Below are 7,644 nucleotides of genomic sequence, written 5' to 3'. Positions count from 1 at the left end.
TAACTTGTTTCAATAATCTGTTGGTAAAATTTATAAATTACCAAAAGATTTTCTTATGACTTCAAAATTATCTATACTACTTTATAAAACAAATTTGCCCAAAGTCTTAAAAACATCTTAACATGCATAAGGTACTACCCTTTAATGCAGAAAGTCTTAAAGTCTTAAAAATGTATAACTTTTTTATGCATTTTCAATTTAAGTTACTACCCTTTAATGCATAAACACCTTCATCTGCCTCTAAACCCTAAACCACTCCAAACACATCGCACGCTCTCCTCTTCCCAAGGCAACTCTGCCCAACGACCAACATCGCACGCTCTCCTCTTCCCATGCCGATTCAGTCTCCAAGGATCGCTCTATCGCAGGCTCTATCGCACGCTCTATTGCACGCTCTCCATGATTAAGTCTTAAATGATCGCTCCTGTCACGATTTACCTATCAAAGCACGAGGCGATTTTGTGGAGATTTCAAGCGAGCGATTTTGTGGAGGTTTCAAGCGATTCTGCGATTTTGTGGAGGTTTCAAGCTTCTAGGTAATTACTTCTATACTATATGTTGTAGCATGTAAGGAAGTTGAGCTGAAGTTTGTTATTTTCTTAATGTCATTCTCTGTTCTTTTGCTTTGGCTTTTGTTACTATAACCAAGAAATTCCTTTAGGACAATCGCCCAAGGACTAATAAGGAGAAGGAAGAATTAGATCGAGCAATTGCACTTTCTTTGGCCGAAGGTTTGAAGAATCCAAATGGTAAGATGTTAGTAATTGAAAATTGGAATTCCTTTTTTGTAACTCTCATCCAATTCATTTTCAACCTTTATCTCTAGATTACAGAAAAAAACATTGTGTTTGAATCCGTTCAGGATATCAGTGGCAGCCAGACAATGATGAAGATCTTGCAAAATCACGTCAAGACGACCTTCATCCGTCATACCCTTCATATGTACCTAGCGAATGTCATCCCATGGGATATAGGTACTTATAAGTTATATCTATATCCCTGTGGTTTTTTCTGTAGTTCTCTTTATCAGGGAAAGATGCATACCATAAGTCCTGTTTCAAAGAGTTGACTCATCCCAAATGTGAAGTCTTCTTTCAATTTGTAAGCAAAAACTATGCTTATGAAACCCCTTTTGTGCATTAACTAACTTTCAGCTATCTTGATTCTTAAAATAAGATTTGGAATGCTAAAAGATTACAGATGAACTGCATTAAGGCTGATATGATCTCTAGAAAGACTWTTAYTGKAAGYRTGTGTAATATTATTATCTMTGCTTTTCTAGATTCCCACRAACGGAAYTGGGTTGATTGAGTATCGATGCCACCCATTTTGGTCCCAGAAATATTGTCCTGCACACGAGAATGATAATACACGAGAATGATATAGGTACTTATAAGTTATATCTATATCCCTGTGGTTTTTTCTGCAGTCGTGTTAAATCATCTGATAATATTTCATGGTCAGATGACAAATTGCAGTTTACTTTTCACCAATGGGAAAACGTCCCTGCCAACAGCGAAGATCACGTGCATCTTACAAAGGAGCTCCTTGGAAGYTGTGATAGCATTGAATGGCAGGTATATTTACTTTCGAAAATAAGACTAGGGTGGTTGTGCAAAAATAAGTTGAATACATACTCACAGCAACTCTAAATGGGTGCTAACTAATTAACACCATCTCTTCTAAGCCTACGTTCATTCCTTTACTATCTATGGTTATTGATTGCACTTACCTATTTCCATGTTTGATCTCTAGCCAATATTAAACATTTATGGACCTTCCTCAGTGGAGTTTTTAGTGGTTCCAATATGATGATCATCATTGTTATTGGCCTATTATAAATGCATTTAGTTTTGTTTCCTGAATGTTGTTTTCCTGATAGGAAGGTAGATGAGTTAGAGAAGACAATTTCGGTTACAACAAGAGATCCTGCATGGTTTGGCATCAATGAAGTTGAGCTTGGAAAAAGAAGGAGATGGACCAGCATTGCCCGGACTCAGGTTCTTTATGTACCTCATAAAAATATTTTTGTCAAACCTACTTTGCTTTGCTTTTTACCATCATTGGTTGAATGTACATTTTCATGTTCCTTCTCTTAAACACCTATATAATTCTGTTGAATTTCATTATTGGATCAGGTGGGAAATGTGAAGAAAGCAGTGGGTGGGAAAGACTTAAATGGCAAAAGCATTTCAAATAAGATCGGGGAACGCCAAGAACTGATGAGGGTACCACATTCTAAACAGCAGGAGAGAACACCTCAGTATATTGCTGGAGAGAATGATGATTTCATCTCCTCTGAATCAGAAAGACAAATGCTTCTCATAAAGTACATGAATTACCCACTTTTCCTTTCTTTTGGTTTTCACTTGCATGATTCTCTGTATATGTTATCTACACTTGTTGACATGGAATGGGTGGATTSTGGCCTCAGTTATTATTTTTTATCCCCTCCATTTCACTAGAATCTTAGTGTTTGACTTGGCTCAACTGCGATTAGGAAATTTATTTCCAGAATCTAGTTGGACTTAGAGTCCGATGCCTATCTTGTAAGTAAGAGTACTTGATTACCCTTTACAAGGACAAATCTCATAACTAAAATGAGCACCAAGTACTTTGTACTGGTTACATGGGGGCAAATTGGTCGTTTAACTTGACAATGGCACCCAAGAAAGAAAAAGTTGTTGTTCTATTGGGGACTGTGGTATTGTTATGTGAAAAGGATGGTAAGTAGTCRTAGCAGACACTTTGTAAAGCATATGTTGTATTGTTGTAATATTRTTATGATCATGGTATGGTGGAGATATTCTTGAATCTAGATCCATGTAAAAATCCAGCAAAAGCAAAAATGGAATCCCTCATTTGTGTCTAATTATGTTTTACAGACAGCTGCAATAGTTAGTTCAGGGCTGCTGTTAATGGCTGTAATGGGCATACTCTTTCCAGTTGTGCTTCATTTTACACACACAGAAGTTCATTTTGGGAAGTCAGAGTTGGCACTTTCAAGATTCAGTAGCTGCATAATGTTGGTGGCATATGCAAGCTATCTCTTCTTTCAGCTTAAAAGTCATGTTAATCTGTATGATTCCATTGATGAGGTAGGCCATCTAATTTTAGAAGTGCTGACTTGTTAGGATTGAGAAATCAGTATTAATTGTATTCGTCTTGAAAGTTTATAAATAGCCTTTATTGTAAAAGTCAGTGTGTTTGACTTTCTTAGACTAGTTTGACTTTGACTTTGTATTAATATGTTGACCATATAAATAGGTAGGTAATCTTTGTAATTAGGGTAAGAGAGCTCAATTGTAATATTTAGATTCATAATAAGAGGTTTGACTGAATTGAGAGGATTGACTTTCTCTCTCAATATTCATATTAATGTTCWTAATRTTYATAGTGTTCTTAATGATAAATCTATGAATCTGCCATTGATGTGAGCTTAATATGAAGATTGATCAGTGATTGTGGACAAACAATTGGTATCAGAGCAGGATGCAAGAAATCAGATTGAAGGAATCGATCAGATAAGTTTTTTTTTAATTTCTGAATTTTTTTTGTTCTTCGTGTTCTTCGTGTTTTTGATTTTTTTTCTTCTGTTTGATCCGATTTTCTCATAAAATCTTGTGTTTTGCGTTAAAAACAGGATCAAAATGCTCGAAATTGCATTGTGAATCTTTGTTATTCACAAACTTTTATGTTTTGATCAATTTTAATCAAGATTTAATCGGTTTTTGTGTTCTAATTTTTTTCATGTTCTTGAATTTTTTCGTAAATCAGTGTTTTTTGATCCATTTTGTTGTTAAATTTTTTTTGTTTTTGTGTTTTTAATAGTTTTTGATCTAGTTTTATTTTGAATTTGGTTTTAAATTTTGTTAATCCGTCCAGGTCAAAGGCCTATCTGCAAAGCCCATCAGGTTTATTCCTTAGCTTCTGTTCATGATTCATCTTCATCACACAAATATCTAAATTGCAGGCTTAAGAGACTGATTTTTGAACTGATAAGGGTAAACCGAAGGAGCCTTAACCGGATTTTGAGCGGTGTTCATCTACACCGCACACTACTTAAGCGGTGTTCATCTACACCGCACAATACTTAAGCGGTGTTCATCTATACCGTAGAAGCTTTCACCGGATTTCTTGAACGGATTCCTAAACCGGACGTTTTGCACAAATCAAATTCTTGAGCGGTATTCTAAACCTCACACCACACGAGCGGAGAGGTAAACCGATCAAATTTGAGCGGATAGTGTTTGGATTCGATCGACAGGTAAAGCTCTTATTTTTTTTCTAAGTCTAATCCGATCATAGCATCAACGGATTCTTAAATCGTTCATTACATCACTCGTTTTTGGAAACCCTTGTCCAATTTCATTTTGTCTGTGTTTTAAGAATCTAAAGTCGCTTCGCAAGCAATCCAATTGTCTCATCTGAATCGAACACAACTAACCTTCAAGAACACAGCAATGAAGGTTTTACATTTTCGGTTTTGAATTTGGTCAACATCCGGGTTGGATATATAAATCGAACAATTGATCTTGTTAATATTTGTCTTGAATTCACTGTCTTGGTCTGTGCTGTTGATCTTGGTATAAAAACACAAAAACAAGTTTGATTTTGTTTTTGATTCTGTGGAGATTAGTTTGATTTTGGATGACTGCAACAGGATAGAAGCTATTGAGCGAATAAGAACACTTCTTGAGCGATTTAAGACTTTTCTTGATCGGATCAAGAACTCTTGAGCGGACTGTGAGCAACCTGGTGAGCGATTTAGGATGTCTGTTTTAACAGTTTGTGCAGTGAGGTATTGCTGTTTTGCTTTGTCTGTAAGCTGTCTGTTACAACAGGTTTAGGTAGCATACAATAAGCAGTAAGCTGCGGCTGTTGCACTCTTGAAAGCTGGTTTTGTTGTGTATTGACTGCTGTGCTATAACGAGATTTCATTCTTGCATTAACCAAATTTTATTCATGCAGTTATTGACTATTATATAAACTGTTTTAACTTGATTTTGTGTTGTGCTGTGTTTCGACAGCAAAGAAAGACAGCAGCAACAGAGTCATAGCAGTTCGTATAGTTGTTTAGTGCAGTTTAAAACAGCAACTAGCTGCGTTGGTGTTGAGAAGAAACAAGATAGCAGCAGCAAATTCAAAACAGCTACTGTTCATAGCTATAAAGTTTGTAGATCTTGACAGCAATAGCATATACAAAACAGCAACATCAACAACTGTGCTGTGTTTGTGATTTGATTTCAAACAGTTTGTTGTTTTACGTTGTTTTCGTGCAGTAACAGCAACATTGAAGCTGTTTACGGATATTGACAGCAGCAAACTTAATTCTTTTTAACAGCAACAAGACACAACAGCAGCAACAGGCTTCTCAAGAATTAATACAGCAAGTCTTTTGACAGCAATTAGACATCAATTAGACAGCAGCAACAATCCATGATGCATATGGCATAATTGAGTTTGGTTTACCAGTTCTAAGGGATTTCTATTTGTTTTGCTTATTTGTTGATTGGTAATTGTGCAAATTGATCGCTATGTCTTGACTTAAATTGAGGACTAAAACAGCAACAGGTTTAAAACAGATTTGTAGCCACTGTTAACAGGTAACAGCAGGTTTATTCTTTTGCCTTGATAGTTTGAGTGTGACTGTTTTTGTTTGGAAGTAGTAAACAGCAGGTAAAACAGGTTTAAGCAAACTGCAGCAGCACAGCAGATTAACAAACAGGTAAAACAGATTGCAAGTCTTAACAGCAGCATTCATCAGATTAACACAGCAGATTGGACAGCAGGTGAAATTTGAAGCTGTTACATAGCTACACTGCAAGAAGGTCTTGACTGGTTTCAAGTTTCATTTGTTGTGATTAGACTGTCTTGACAACAGTTCAAGTGCACGTCACAAGTTTGATCACAACAGGGTCTTACATTGTTTTGGTTTCTGTTTTTAGTTTGAGGTTAAGATTTGAAGCAGAGTGTGCAGGTGACAGATTTCATCCTGTTTATCATACAAATCTTGGAAAGAAGACGACATTGTGTAGCAAAACAACAGGTTTTTAAACTGTTTTAATAGTAGTTTTTAAAACAGGTTGCAAGGTTGAAAGTCTTGAAACAGACAACAGGTTTTAAAACAGGTCTGTGGTATTAACAGCAAAAAAACAGCAGGATTTTACACTGTTTTTGGTCTTGGTTTTGGTTTCGTAGCATAAATCACATTGGAAAGCAGTTGCTGTTTTGCTTTCAATATACATGTTGTGAACCTGTTAACAATGATAACAGTTTGGGTCTTAATTTGTTAAGCTTATGCAGGTTTAAGCAGTAGCAGTTTTTGTGAGAAGCATACTAAGAGGACTGTAGATTTGTGAGGAACTAAAGCAGGACTGGAACTAAAGAGCAAAGCAGAGGCAATTCATTAGGTGACAGTTTCTTTGTACATTGTGACAGGTAATGACAGGAGATTTCGTACAGTTTTAAGCAGATTGAGCAACTTAAAATCTGTTTGTTGAGTTGTTTGGTGACAGGTTCAATTTCGTTTGAGTTCAATACTGTTGGCATCTTGATTGCTGTTGGTGAGATTGTGGCATTTCAATTTAAGGAATTAGAGATTTGAGGAGTTTAAATTTTTTTTTTGTTGTACACTTTAGACTGTTTACTTATTGCTTGTTTCTTGTTTCATCACACAGAGAAGATTGTTTCAGACTAGATTCACTCTAGCCAGTATTTGCTGATTTGACATTTGTTTCAGTTTCTTCACAGAAGGAGGTACATCAAAGTACATCAAAGTTTCATCATACACAGCTCAGGTGGGACAAAGTGYACTTGTACAGAAGACTCCGATAGTCTAAACTGCAGTTAGAGGGAAGCTAAAAGTTGAAGATAAGCATACTCTGAAGAGAGTTCATATCAGTAAAGATACATTGTAGCTATATTTTAGACTGGTGCTGATAATTGTACATTGTATTGTATTTGGGCTTGGATTAGTTTGTTTTTGGACTTGGACATTAATTTTTTTTTCTTATATTTGTTGTGTTTTGGTTTCTTAGTTTGATTGTGTTTAGATTTTCTTTTTGGATCATTGTACATTTTTTTTGTGTGAGTTTTTCAGTGTTTGTGTTTTTCGGTTTCTTTTTGAGCTTAACTGTTCGTATTTTTTTTGCTGATTTCACTGCATAGATCCTTAACTGATCAATTTGTTTCTAATGGCAGATATTCTTTTGAAAGAGAATCAAGAATTGCGAGCAAAGTATGCTGAGCTGGAAAAGAAYWTTAAACTTCAGAATTATGTTAATGWGAAATGTAATRAAACTTTGCATCGAGAATATAAAGAAAAGATAGAAAAAGTTAAGGATGAATCCAAATATGAGTTAGATAAACTTAACAAATCCTTGGATAAAATCACTGTAGAATTTGACAAAGAAAGAAAATCAAGGAGTCAATCTTATAAAGATTTGCACAACAAACTCCAGAAAGTTCAAATTGAACTAATTGCTGAGACGAATTCTCCAAGGAACAATTCAGACACAAAGGATTTAACTGACAAGTTCCACAAGACTGAGAATGAGTTGACTGAGTTTAGAAGATTATTTGAATTAGAGAAGGAAAAGGTTTTACAGACTGAAAAGTCTTTAAAAGATGAAAGGCAAGAGA

General features: G+C 35.4%; 1 long non-coding RNA gene across 1 annotated transcript; it reads left to right on the top strand.

The window, feature by feature from the left end:
- Positions 1-6,224: 6,224 nt before the first annotated feature.
- LOC112515746 lies at positions 6,225-6,962 on the top strand. Its single transcript, XR_003069568.1, has 2 exons — positions 6,225-6,518; positions 6,743-6,962. It is a non-coding gene; the product is annotated as an uncharacterized LOC112515746 (long non-coding RNA).
- The last annotated feature ends 682 nt before the right edge of the window (positions 6,963-7,644 follow it).

Source organism: Cynara cardunculus (assembly GCF_001531365.2).
Source record: "Cynara cardunculus var. scolymus isolate 2C chromosome LG 1, CcrdV1, whole genome shotgun sequence".
NCBI lineage: Eukaryota > Viridiplantae > Streptophyta > Magnoliopsida > Asterales > Asteraceae > Cynara > Cynara cardunculus.
This window is presented reverse-complemented; position numbering and strand designations above follow the sequence as displayed.